General features: G+C 40.9%; 1 protein-coding gene across 2 annotated transcripts in view; it reads left to right on the forward strand.

Moving 5' to 3' along the window:
* The first annotated feature begins 793 nt into the window (after positions 1-793).
* Positions 794-13,487, forward strand: part of LOC126998628 (protein prune homolog 2-like) — a 56,444-nt gene continuing 43,750 nt past the window's right edge. The window contains exon 1 of one of the 2 annotated variants that reach the window (XM_050860562.1): positions 794-1,572. The gene's annotated coding sequence lies outside the window, so the exon portion shown is untranslated. The remainder of the gene's footprint in view (positions 1,573-13,487) is intronic. The other variant, XM_050860561.1, reaches the window with a different exon arrangement.

Raw genomic sequence — 13,487 nt, forward strand, 5'->3', positions numbered from 1 at the left:
CTCTCTCTCTCTCTCTCTCTCTCTCTCTCATCCGGGTGACAGGTTACAAACTGGACGGGTTTCCTCCTCAAACAATCAGCCGTCAGCTCTGTTTGTCTGTCCCTCTCGTTTGCATTAATAATCACGAGCTTGGTTCACATTCTCAGCGGCAAGAATGTCTCCCTCCTCCTCGCCCCGCCCGTCCGGCTCTTGATAATCTTCTCTTTTTACCTTCTTTTTACCTTTTACCGACGACGCCACGAGGAAAATCATTGCTATCAAGTGTTATTTTATATTATCTTCCTTCGTCTTGACTGGGAGCCTTTCTGACCTTCCCTTTGTAATGAGTATGTAAAGCGGTGGACGTCTTTTCTAAGGAGTGTAAAGTATCATCGCCAGGAATAAGTGAAAATCGAAGAATGGTGATATCTGCAAAAACTGATATATACTGCAGGCATTTCTTAAAGGACACGGAATTTTTGTTTTATATGGGAGGTTTTTGCATATAGGGGGGGGGGGGGAGGGAGGGGCGTGTTTCAAGACCCGTGTCGACTATTCCACTTTGTTTCGTGTGCTCGGACGTCCTCCCTCTGAACGAAAGCTTAAGTACAAGACCGATAAAAGGTGCAACGTAAAACATCGTCGGAGCGAGTATCGGAGCCGCATTTTCCGATATCTCCCAGGAAGCCGCCGCTCGCCGCCCCCTGCCCGAGGAGTAATAAAGGGGGAGACACGCCAGGCAGTGACTCCACACATGCCAGGAGGTAATTACGCGTCGCCAAGGAGCCCAAGAGGGAGCGAGCGGCGCGGCGCTGACCCGGCCCGGAACTCTGACAACCCTCGCAGCTCAGCCGTGTTCCAGGTGTTGCCAGACAGCTCGCAATATTCCCTCCCTTCCCATCCACCCTCCAGTGTTTCCTCGTACATATTTCACCCTTAAAATATACAGAATTCATAGGTGAAGTAAAATATCCTGGTGGCTTTGTCTGGGGGAGTCGATGAAGAGAAATAAATAATAACGCACGGCACAGAAGCCTCGTCGGCGCATGTGCGAGGCAATGCGCTCCAGTAGACGGCCTGGAAGTCGGCTGCAGAATCTGGGATACGGAATTCCAGGTCAGAAACACGTAAATTGCAGTGCACCTAACCTTGCAGCGGACCCAAGTCGACGATGAGGAGGTGTATGAGCGAGGCAGGACGTACTATGGCCTGCCATGCTCCGCCAAATCGATAAAGTCACAGGCCTGGCGGGTGAAACGGACGAGAAACTCCCTCCCGTGATTCGTCAGAGGAAAACGCTGGACTGTTGTCCTCGCGATGATGCCTCACACCCCCCCACCAGCGCCACCAGCACCGTCATCCTGCCAAGTGTACCGTGTTAACATATTCCTGCCGTGTGTCCACCTCGTGTAGCCGAGCCTAACGTGCCACTAACAGCCAAACAGAAGCCCCTTGTCCTGAACAGTGAAGCCCTCCCTCTTCCCCTCTTCTAACTCCTCTTCTCTCTACTGAATAAAAACTGACTACAATCAATTACGCTCCAGTCACACAAGCTTCTCGACCCACATAACAAGACTCCTCCAAGATCATGTGGTGAGTAGAATATGTATGTGCATGAGTGTACTACTACGTTCGTGTAAGTATGTGTATGTGTGTGTATGTGTGTCTTATGCCAGGGCGCTGCTTTACCCACCCTCACATCGGCAGTCTCCACGCACGAAGTCCCATTCTGAGGGTCTTGAGTCTACTATTGCTATGTCAGAGTCCCGTGACCACCCCATTGATCTGTGCTGCTGCTTACCTCCCTGCCTGGTGACGCGGGGGGCTTTGCTGGAGTGCGAGGCTGAGATTTGTGAACCCGCGGAAGGAAGATTTGTGTAACCGCGAGGTCGAAATTTATGTACCCAGGAAAGAACAAACTGAGCCTCTGGAAGGGAGATCTGTGTATACCCGCGAAAGGAAGACTGGTGTACCCGCGGAAGCAAAGATCTGTGTAGGCACCCGCGGAGGAGAGATTTATGTCCCCGGGGGAGAACGAACGGAGCCTGTGGAAGGGAGATTCATGTGACCGTGGAAAAAATAAATGTATGCCCGCGGAAATAAAACCCCGAAGTGTGTAGCGTTTTTGGTTGAGCGAGTTGGTTCTGGTTCTGGTTGGTTTGGCTGTCGGGAAGTGACGGAAATGGACACTTCTTCCCCCCCCCTCCCCCCCCCCACACACACACACAAACATACAGACAAACAAGCAAATAAACATGAAACGGAGTACAGTAAATGTTGATAAAAACGAGAACAATAATAACAAGATACAATTAAAATAACTCTTCCTCCTCCTCCTCCTCCTCCTCCTAGTACTACTACTACTACTACTACTACTACTACTACTACTACTACTACTACTACTACTACTACTACTACTACTTCTCGTCCTCCTCCTCCTCCTACTACTACTACTACTACTACTACTACTACTACTACTACTACTACTACTACTACTACTACTACTACTACTACTAATAATAATAATAATAATAATAATAATAATAATAATAATAATACCACCACCACTACTACTACCACAACAACAATCATAGCAACACAACCCTAATTATTTCTCTATTAATAAACCCTACACACAAAAAAAGCATCTCCAGACAAACTAATTAGATGCAGCAGTGAATACATCAAAGAGACAGATGATTAAATAAAGACCCGAGACGCATTATAACCCAGACAAGAGATTACACGTGATTGGAGCTTGAGCCTCATAAATATAAATATGAATGTCCCCTCCCCCGTGTGTGTGTGTGTGTGTGTGTGTTTAGGAGTATTTTCACGCCTTGCTGCCTTGCGTGTCGAAGGTTCATTCCTCAGCAGCTGTGTCGTGACGGGGCCGGAAGTGAACCCTTGAAATTAAGCGATTCTGAACCCAATAACGATGATGATAATGATGACGAGAGAGAGAGAGAGAGAGAGAGAGAGAGAGAGAGAGAGAGAGAGAGAGAGAGAGAGAGAGAGAGAGAGAGAGAGAGAGAGAATGTATGTATGTAACCATATCCTAATGAACATATATGTATACCCCAAAGTCCATGAATTTATCCCTAGGTGTAAGTCAAACCTCAAGAGAATATTTATACACGTTGGGTAAGGTTTTTGTCCATTTCTGTGCTAATAATTGATGTCTAATGATGAAGATGGTACCGATTAGCCCTCAGCTCTATAGATTCGTCCTTAATTATACGTCTATCCCTGTAGATCTAACGTAATAACTCTGTGCTCCCCTTTTTACTTTGTGTCACGTTAAAAGACATGAGACCTTACTTAGGAAGCAGGCGTGGCGTGTTGAGATGTATCGGTGTGTCAGGGATTGCCCAGGCCACTCAGGTGCTAATGCTGTGTCTTAAATGTGCTACAGAATCCTTAAGAAAGTGCACGAAATGTCAATGTATGCATACGTCTATAAATCCTTTTCGGCCTTGTTGTAAGGGGTGGAAGCGTCTGAACAATACCAACCTAGGAATGCGGAAAAAGGATGAAATAAGGGATATGTTTCGGGGTCACGACGTATTTCCAGCCCAATTTAATGGAATTACACGACAAGACTCGAGTTCGAAGTTGAATATATTCCCCAGACATTGTTTGGAAGGATGGACTTGGCAGAGTTAGATTGTATCTGCCCATCTAAACCCCGGGAGAGGGAGGGAGGGAGGCGGGGGGGAGAGGGACGGGGAGGGAAGAGAGAGAGAGAGAGAGAGAGAGAGAGAGAGAGAGAGAGAGAGAGAGAGAGAGAGAGAAGGAAGGAAGGAAAGAAGGAAAGAGGAGAGAAAGAAAGAATGAAAGAAAGATGAAAGAAAAAGAAAAAAACGAAAAGAGAAGAGAAAGAAAAATGAAAGAATGAAATAAGAAAAGAGAAAAAAGGAGAAAGAAAGAAAGAAAGAAAAAAGAAAACAGGAGAGAAACAAGGAACAAGAAAGGAAGTAAACAAGAAAGAGACAGACAGACAGACACAGACATAGACAGACGGAAATGCCGATGCCTTGAACACTGTCAGGAGGGAGGGGAGGATCAGGACATCTCTAATACCGAATCTGACTCCCTTTCGTCTACTCTCACCGCTCTCTGTTAGATGGAGCGCCGCCAGGGAACTCTTTATATATCTTCCTTTTTCTCTTCCTTTTTTTTTTTTTTGCCCTTGAGCTGCCTCGTTTAATATAAAAAAGTAAAGAAGTATAGAGACAGACAGAGAGACAGACAGACAGAGAAAAAGCAGGAATGAAGAAAGACAGGTTGGGAGAATATAAAATCGACAGAAAATATTTATGTGAGTGAAGGGAAGGTTGAAAACTGTAAAGAAATAAGAAAAGAATACATAGAGAGAGGAAAAAGATGGAGGAATGAACACACACACACACACACACACACGCACACACGCACACACATACACACACACACACACACACACACACACACACACACACACACACACACACAGACAGACAAGCAATCCCAAACACTCATTAAAACTGACAGAAACAAAACAAGCACGCACGAAAGACAAGAGAAACACACACACACACACACACACACACACACACACACACACACACACACACACACACACATTAATCAAACTAAACTCACACCGCTCCCCCCCAAAAATTAAATAGCAAGTAAAAGATGAATTTCGAGATAAATAAAAATTGCCCCCCTTCCCCCCCCCCGCCCCCCAAAAATAAAAAGTTACTCAGGCGCCTGCAAACTGAGCCTAATCTTCCTTAATCCGAAACCTGATCCCCTTCCTCCCTCCCCCCTAATGCTCCTTTCACCTTTAGCGCCCCCCCCCCCCTCCCTTCTCCCTCTCCTTCATCCTCCTCCTCCTCCTCCCTTTCCTTCCTAACACCCCCACCCTTCCTCAGCCTCTCCCTTCCTCTCCCTCCTCCCTTCTTCACTTCCTGTTCCTTCCTTCGTTCCCCTGAGGTTCAGTTGGCGTGAAATTATTTAGATGGGAAACGAAGAATGCGAGAGAGAGAGAGAGAGAGAGAGAGAGAGAGAGAGAGAGAGAGAGAGAGAGAGAGAGAGAGAGAGAGAGAGAGAGAGAGAGAGAGAGAGAGAGAGAGAGAGAGAGTGTGTCTGTGAGTGTGTGTGTGTGTGAGTGTGTGTGTTTGTGCGTGTGTGTGTTGGTTTATGCATCAGGTTAAAGGTGACATATATATACACTGACCTACCTACCTACCTGACCCCCCCTCCCTCCCGCCCTCTCTCCCTCCAATGCATCCTTCCCCTCCTACCCTCCCCTTCCCTTCCCTTGTCTTGCCGCGCCCTTCTCTTGTTTTCCCTTGACCTCGTGTGTTCTCTTCCTCTTCCTCTTCCTCTTCCTCCTCTTTTTACTTTGTTTTATTTTTCTCATCAGTATTATTTTTTTTTCTCTCTTTTTTTTCACCCTTCATGCAACAAGTACTATTTTCTTCCTCTTTCTACCGTGCCTTTTCTCTCTTCCTCTCCCTCTGTCTGTCAATAATTCTCTCTTTTTTTCTTCTTTTCTCCTTTTTCTTACTTGTCTTTCCTCTCGTATGTTCTCCTTTTTCTCTCTCTCTTTCTTGGTCACATTCTCCTTATTATCACATTTTGTTTTTACTGCATGTCTCTTTCCGGTTCTCCTCCTCACCGCTTCTTATGTCTCCTCCTCCTCCTCCTTATCCTCCTCCTTCACCTCTTCCTCCTTCTTAACATCTTCCTCCTCTTCCTCCTTCAGTTCTTTCTTCTACTCATCTTTCGCCTTCTTTCTTAATTTATATCTTTCTTTTACGACTATTTCACCGTTTTCCTTCTTCTCCTCCTCTTCCTCCTCCTCCTCCTCCTCCTCCTCCTCACAGCATTACACATCTTTTTTTCTTTTTCCTTTCTCTCTCAGCCACACCAATGTAAGCCAGGACCTGAATGCAGCGGGGTGTATCATAACAGACTCCCAAGTGCTGCTTCATAAATAATTAAGCGAGTAAATAATTGTACGAAGTTGATGCGGTTCATGACTCGGGTAGAAGAATTTTATGATTATGCATAGAGTGAGGTTGTATGTAATTTTAATGTTCGTTCTTTTCCTTCCCCTTCCCCCCTCTTCACCTCTCTTTTTCTGTATTTCTATTACTCTCTGTTTATCTATCTATCTATCTATCTATCTATCTATCTATCTTTCTTTCTTTCGCGGGCTTTTTTATCATTGTTTTCTTTTTTGTGCCCTTGAGCTGTCTCCTTTGTTGTAAAAAAAAAAAAAAAACATAACTGTCTATCTTTCTATCTATCTGTCCATCTATCTGTCTGTCTATTATATATCTATCAATCTCGTCCGAAAAAGTGGAGGAAAAAGAAAGAAAAAGAAAAAGATGATTATTATGGTGAAGGACAGGGAAGAAAGAGAAGAAGGATTAGCGACATAAGGATTACCAGAGGGATTAGCAGTTTGACAGAGGGATTAACAAAACTAGTACATACCGTGCTATATATCCATTGATTAAACAAGGCATATTTTGACAGCATGTGCGTAGGACCGAGAATGCTGAAAATCTACTTATGCAATGAAAACTGAAAGGGGGGTTGCGAAATAATTCATATCGAGCTATATATCAATTACGTAACTATGGTTTGATTGCAAGCGTGGTAATCTGAGGGTGCTTAAATTCTATTGCTAATGTATTGGAAGCTGAACAAGGGAGAGCAAGATAAGTTATACGGTGTTATATATTTGTTAAGTAAATGTATTCTGAGTGCAGGCGAGGGGATTAGAGGGTATTTAAAATCTATTCGGAAGCTGAGAAATAGAGATCACAGTAAACCAGCATCTTCTCCCTCTCCCTTCCCCCTTTCACCTTCGTCTCTCCCCGCATTTGCTTTTCTCCATCACCTACGTTTCCCATTACCTTACCCATCAACCTCTTCCCTTCCCTTCCTCAGCCTCCCCACCATTCCTTCCTTACCCCCTATATTACCTCCGTCCCCTCCAGCCCTTACTTTTCCCCATCACTTACCTTCCCCATTACCTTACCCAGCACCCTCTTCCCTTCCCTTCCGCAGCCTCCCCACCATGCCTTCCCTTACCATCCCCATCCCTCACTCTCCCCTTCCCTTTATCTACCTCAATCTGCAGATAATATTCAGTTGAAACGCGAGTAAAGGAAAATTATACGATATGAAACAGCTGCAGAAACGAAGCTATATAATTAGATGAGCAAATGATAACCTCGATGAAAACGCACCCTGGGAATGACCTCCACCGCGGCCAGGACCTGTTTGCGCCCTACACCTTTACCGAGCCCGCCCTGAAGCCCGCCCCGCTAAGCCCGAACACGCTGGAAAAGCCGTTGGTAAAGCGAAATTACACAGTGGACGGCGGAGTGAACGGACTACTGATTGGCCTGATGAAAGAATGAGTGAGGGATGGAATGATTTGTTTAATGAATGAGCGACAGGAAAAAGGAGGGAAGAAAAGAATGAGTGAATGAAGTGACAACGAATGAATTACCTTAGTTGATGTATGAATATAATAAATGAATAGATTTTTAATTATCTACTCCTGCTGCGTTGGCCGTTGAAAAAAAAAGCTGGTGTATAAAAAATAATGATTGGATAAAATGAAAAAATAAAATAAAATGAAATAAAGTGAAAATAAATGAAGAGAAATAACACGAAATGGAAAAGAAAGAGTGTGAAGCAATTCCTAAACAGAGAAACAACAACAGTGCAAAAAGATGTAGCCTATTTACACAATTTAGAGGCAAAAGAAAGAAGCGAAAAATGAAGACACGTGAGAAGAAAAATAAGAAAGAAAAGAAGAAAAGGAAAAAGTAAATAACAAAACCTAACTTTGCCTTCTTGCTTCAGATAAAAAAAAAAATGCAAAAAGATGTACACAATTTAGATGCAAAAGAAAAAAAAAACGAAAAATGGAGATACATGTAAGAAAGAAAAAAATATATATACACGAAAAAGAAAAATAATAATAATAATAATAATAATAATAATAATAATAATAATAAGAAGAAGAAGAAGAAGAAGAAGAAGAAGAAAAAGAAGAAGAATAAGAAGAAGAGGAAAAAAAGAAGAAGAAGGAGAAGAAGAAGTAGAAGAAGAACAACAAGAACAAGAACAAGAGAAGAAGAAGAAGAAGAAAAAGAAAAAAAGAAAAAAAAGGAAAAAGAAAAGAAGAAAAAAAAGAAAGAAAAAAAGAAAGAAGAACCTAACTATGCCTTCTTGCTTGAGATGATAAAAAAACCACATAAGGAATTCCGGGTAGAGCGAGTATCAGAGCACACACAAAGAGGCGAGATTACGCAAACTGACAAGCGACGGAAAGGAAAATTTTAATAAGGGAAAGCAAACACTCCTGAGCGGGTCTGGTAACACTGCACCAAAAAAAAGGAAAAAGGAAAAAAAACTAAAAAATAATCAGACGTCAAATGCAAATACAGAGAGAGAGAGAGAGAGAGAGTGTGTGTGTGTGTGTGTGTGTGTGTGTGTGTGTGTGTGTGTGTGTGTGTGTGTGTGTGTGTGTGTGTGTGTTCTTGAGCTGTAAAGTTAGTTGAGGCGCTCTTAAGGGTAGTTTCCAAGTATACTCTCTCTCTCTCTCTCTCTCTCTCTCTCTCTCTCTCTCTCTCTCTCTCTCTCTCTTTTTTTTTCGTTTCACCCTTGAGCTTCCTTTGATATTAAAAAAATACATACAACAAAACAAACTAAGTACTAATTGGAATAATGATAATGCGCACATACTAACTAATTAATGTACCTAAACAGACACAGAGGGTAAGGTAAGATAAATATTAGGTAGGGGGGAGGGTAAGGTGGGTAGCAGGCAGGCAGATAAGGGTAAATTAAGGAAGAAGCGAAGGGTCAGTCAGGTATCAGGGAGGCAAGTATTGGTAAGGTAAGGAAGCATCGTATAAGGTAAGAAAAAGGGGGGGGGGGGTCAGAAAGGTAGCAAGCAGGCAGGCAAAAGTAAGGGAGAAATTAGGCAAAAAGGAAAGTGTCAGAAAGGTATCAGGGAGGCACGTAAGGATGAGGTAAGGGAGCATCATAGAAGGTAAGAAGGGGAGGATCAGGTAGGTAAGGTAAGGGAGGTATTAGGTATAAGAAGTGAAGTATCAGAAAGGTATCAGGTGGGCGGTAAGGTTAAGGTAAGGGAGGAATCAGTTGAGAAAAAGGGGAGGAACAGCAGGCAGGTATCAGGCAGGCAGGAGAGGATAAGTGAGGTATTAGGTAAGAAGAGAAGTATCATAAGGCAGGCAAGGTTAAGGTAAGAAGGGGAGGAACAGCAGGCAGGTGAGGATAAGTGAGGTATTAGCTAAGAAGGGAAGTATCATCAGGAAGGGGAGAGGCAGCAGGCAGGTATCAGACAACCAGGTGAGGATAAGGGGAGTATAAGGTAAGGGAAGTATCATAAGGAAGAGGAGGGGCAGCAGGCACGTATCAGGCGGGCGGGCGGGCGGGCAGGTGGGAGAGGGCCGGCGTATGGGATCGAGTCACTTTAGGTAATGGGAGGCTAAGCAGGGTTAAGTGTGATTGGCTGTGGTCACGTCAGGGAGGAGTTCGACGCTACACCAAGACTTCTTTTCTCTCCCTCGCGCTCACTCACTCGCTCTCACGCTCTGGTTTAATTAGGTTAACGAGGTATAAAAATCTGACCTCACGTATTTACTGCAGTGTGTGTACAATGTTTTTATTTTTGTTTAGGGGGGAGGGAGAAAAAGTTTATGTTATGAGGTATACTTTTTGAACACATATTTTCGCTTGTTGTTGATGCATTAGGGGGTATGTTTTATTCACGTTTATTAATGATGATAATAGTGAAAATAAGAATAAGAATAGTAATGAGAAGTAGAAGAAGGAGAGGAAGAAGAAGAAGAAGAAAAAGGAGAAGCAAAAGAAGAAGAAGAAGAAGAAGAAGAAGAAGAAGAAGAAGAAGAAAAAGAAGAAGTAGAAGAAGGAGAGGAAGAAGAAGAAGAAGAAAAAAGGAGAAGCAAACGAAGAAGAAGAAGAAGAAGAAGAAGAAGAAGAAGAAGAAAAAGAAAAAAAAAGAAAAAAAGAAAAAGAGCAGAAGGAGGAAGATGAAGAAAACAAAACAAAAAAAAAGAAGAAGAACGAAAACAAGAGGAAAAGAAACAGAAATAAAGAAACATCCGACAATAAGAACATTAGCAGCAATAATAATAATAATAATAATAATAATAATAATAATAATAATAATAATAATATTAATAATAATAATAATAATAATAATAATAATAATAATAATAATAATAATAATAATAATAATAATAATAATAATAATAATAATAATAGTGTAAATGAACGTCCACAATAATTTCCAGGTCAACTTTTCTTTTCTTTCTGACTCGCCATCAAATAAAACTTTCCTTCCACGGGCAACTTTTTTCTTCCTTCTTTTCTTTAATGTCTTTTTTATGCTTTCTTCCAGCGAGACTTTATTCCTTGCAGCCTCTATTGTCTCCTTGTTTATTTGACCTTTTCTTCTTTTCTTTATATTTTTCATTTTCTGCGTTTAACATTTATGGTTTTGAATATAACTTGTCTACGTCATGAAACTTTCTCTATATTTTTTTTTCATTTGCAGATCTCATTTCCCTCTACTAACTTATTATTTTCTTTGTTTATTTGTTTGTTTTCTATTTCATCTGTTACTTTCTCCTATAAGTTCATGGGGTAGACAATTTCCTCTTTGTAATCGATTATTATTCTTTTTTATATTCTGCAGATTTTATTTCCCTATTCTAATTTCTTGTTATTTTGTTGTTCTTGTTTCGTCTCCTCTGAGTTTCACCTTTATACAACTTATCTATATTATGAAACTTCTCTTCTTATTTTTCTTTCTATTTTATTCCTGCTGACATTTAATTTCCTTCCTCTCATTTCTCCCTTATCTATTTCGCGCACTTCTTCTCCTTTTTTTTTCAAGCTTGACATTTACAGATTATATATTTTCTCCACGTCATGAAACTTTCCTTCCTAGTCTGTCTATTTTTCCTTCCTGCAGACTCTTCATTTTCTCTCTCTAATTTCTCCTTGTGTTTTTCTTATTTTTCTCTTTTTTTTCAAGCTTGACATTGAGGGTTATATATATTTTCTCCACGTCATGAAGCCTTCCTTCCTAATCTAACTATTTTTCGTTCCTGCAGACTCTTCATTTTCTATCTCTAATTTCTCCTTTTGTTTTTCCTCTTTATATTATTTTTTCAAACTTGACATTTACTGGTCATATATATTTTCTCCACGTCATGAAACTTTTCTTCCCAATCTCTTCATTTTCGCTCCTGCAGACTCTTCGTTTTCTCTCTCTAATTTCTCCTTGTGTTGTTGCTTTTTGTGTGTGTGTGTTTTTCCGCCTTATTTTTGTCACGGCCGCTCCACTTGCCGTATTCTCACGCCACTTTCCTACCTTCATTTTCTCTAAGTGTCATTCTCCAGCTCTTGAAATTACCGGGTGCACCGTTTCCTTTCTCCTGTCACCTTCCTTCCTTTCTTTTTCCCTTTCTTTGCCTTTTCTTTGTATGTCTCTGCGTGTGTTTCCTGTCACCTCCCTTCCTTCCTCTCCTTACTTTTCTCTCTGTATGCCTCCATGAGTGTTTCCTGTTACCTTTCTTCCTTCCTTTCTTTCTTTCTTTTTTTTAATTTTTTCCTTTCTTCCTTTCCATGTTTCCAGGTTTCTTTCTTTGCCTTTTCTCTGTATGCCTCCATGAGTGTTTCCTGTCACCTTCCTTTCTTTGTCCTTTCCCTCTTCTTGTTCGTCTCTCTGTGTGTTTGTTTGTCTGTCTCTCTCAATGTGCAATATATAGAACACCTTTTTATTGTTATGCCTTTCTTTCTCTCTTTTTCCCTTTCCTTTGTCCAGCGAGAGTCTTTTCTTTTCTCTGCTCCTCCTTTTGTGCTCTGCCGTCCATTATCAGCGCAGTATCCGACTAATAGAGTCTTTTGCGATCAATGTTTTATATATATGGCTTCCCTTCTTATGTGCGAGCTCGCCTTTTACGTTGGCTCTTACTTGATATTGCTTTTTTTTCTCCTGGTTCTTTTTCTTCAGTCTTCTCTCTCTCTCTCTCTCTCTCTCTCTCTCTCTCTCTCTCTCTCTCTCTCTCTCTCTCTCTCTCTCTCTCTCTCTCTCTCTCTCTCTCTCTCTCTCTCTCTCTCTCTCTCTCTCTCTCTCTCTCTCTCTCTCTCTCTCTCTCTCTCTCGTGTTATATAAGGATCTGCCTCTTACCTTATGTCTTTCTTTTCTTGTGTTTAATCTCCCATTTTCTCTTCTATTCTCGTCCATTACTTTAGACTTCTTCTTTCTTTGACCTCTTTTCTTCAGTCTTTTCTCTCTCTCCTTCGTGTTATACAACCTGGCATTTAACTTGAGTCTCTTCGTCCTGTGTTCAATTTCCCATTTTTCCTTTTTTTTCGTCCTCTGCGTTGGCTTCCACTTCATCGTATCTTTCTTTTTTCCTTGACTTCTTTTCTTCACTTCTTTCTCTCTCTTCCGAGTTATACAACCTGGCATTTAACTTGAGTCTCAGTTTCTTGCGTTCAATCTACCTTTTTTTCCCTTTTTTTCGTCCTCTGCGTTGGCGTCCACTTAATTTCTCTTTCTATTTATTCCCATGACCTTTTACCTTCATTCCTTTCCCGTGTTATACAATCTGGCATTTAACTTGAGCCTTAGTTTCTTGCGTTCAATCCCGCTTTTTACTTTCTTTTTCATTTTTTACGTCAGCCTATCTTCTTTTTTATTTTTTATTTACAGTGACACTTAACTTATTTCATCTTGCATTAGAGCCCAGATTCTTTATTTTTCTATTATTCTCTACGTCACTCTAGTTTCCTCTTTTTTTTTACAGCTTGATATTTGACTTACTTATGTTTGTCTTTTTATACAACCTGCAATTCAAACTCTTTACGGTTTCTTTAAGTCACTGGTATTTCGTCTTTCAGTATACTACTATTGAGTCGGTTCCTAGTGTCTTTTTCCTTGTCATTTTATTTCAGATTTATTTTAGTCACTGGTATGTTTCATCTCTTATTTTGCTCTTGCGTTCTTTTCACATTTTTTTCATTTTTTTCTTTTTTTTTTTCGTCGCTTCATTCTCTTTCTTTTCACTTAATTTACGAGTATTTCAATTTTATATTTATTTTAGTCACTGGTATTTTGTCTCTTATTTTGCTCGCTTTCATTTCCATTTTTTCTACGAGCTGTTTTTTTTTTTCCCTTTTCGCTCCATTCTTTATTCTTTTTCACTTAATTAACGAGTATTTCAATTTCAGATTTATTTTAGTCACTGGGATTTTGTCTTTTACTCTTGCGTTCATTTCGAGTATTTTTTCCCTTTATTTTTTTCCCTTTATTTTTTCCCTTCTCTCCATTCTTTTCTGTTCTTTTCACTTAATTAGCGAGTATTTCAATTTCAGATTTATTTTAGTCACTGGGATTTTGTCTTTTACTCTTGCGTTCATTTCGAGTATTT

Source organism: Eriocheir sinensis, chromosome 14 (assembly GCF_024679095.1).
Source record: "Eriocheir sinensis breed Jianghai 21 chromosome 14, ASM2467909v1, whole genome shotgun sequence".
Lineage (NCBI taxonomy): Eukaryota > Metazoa > Arthropoda > Malacostraca > Decapoda > Varunidae > Eriocheir > Eriocheir sinensis.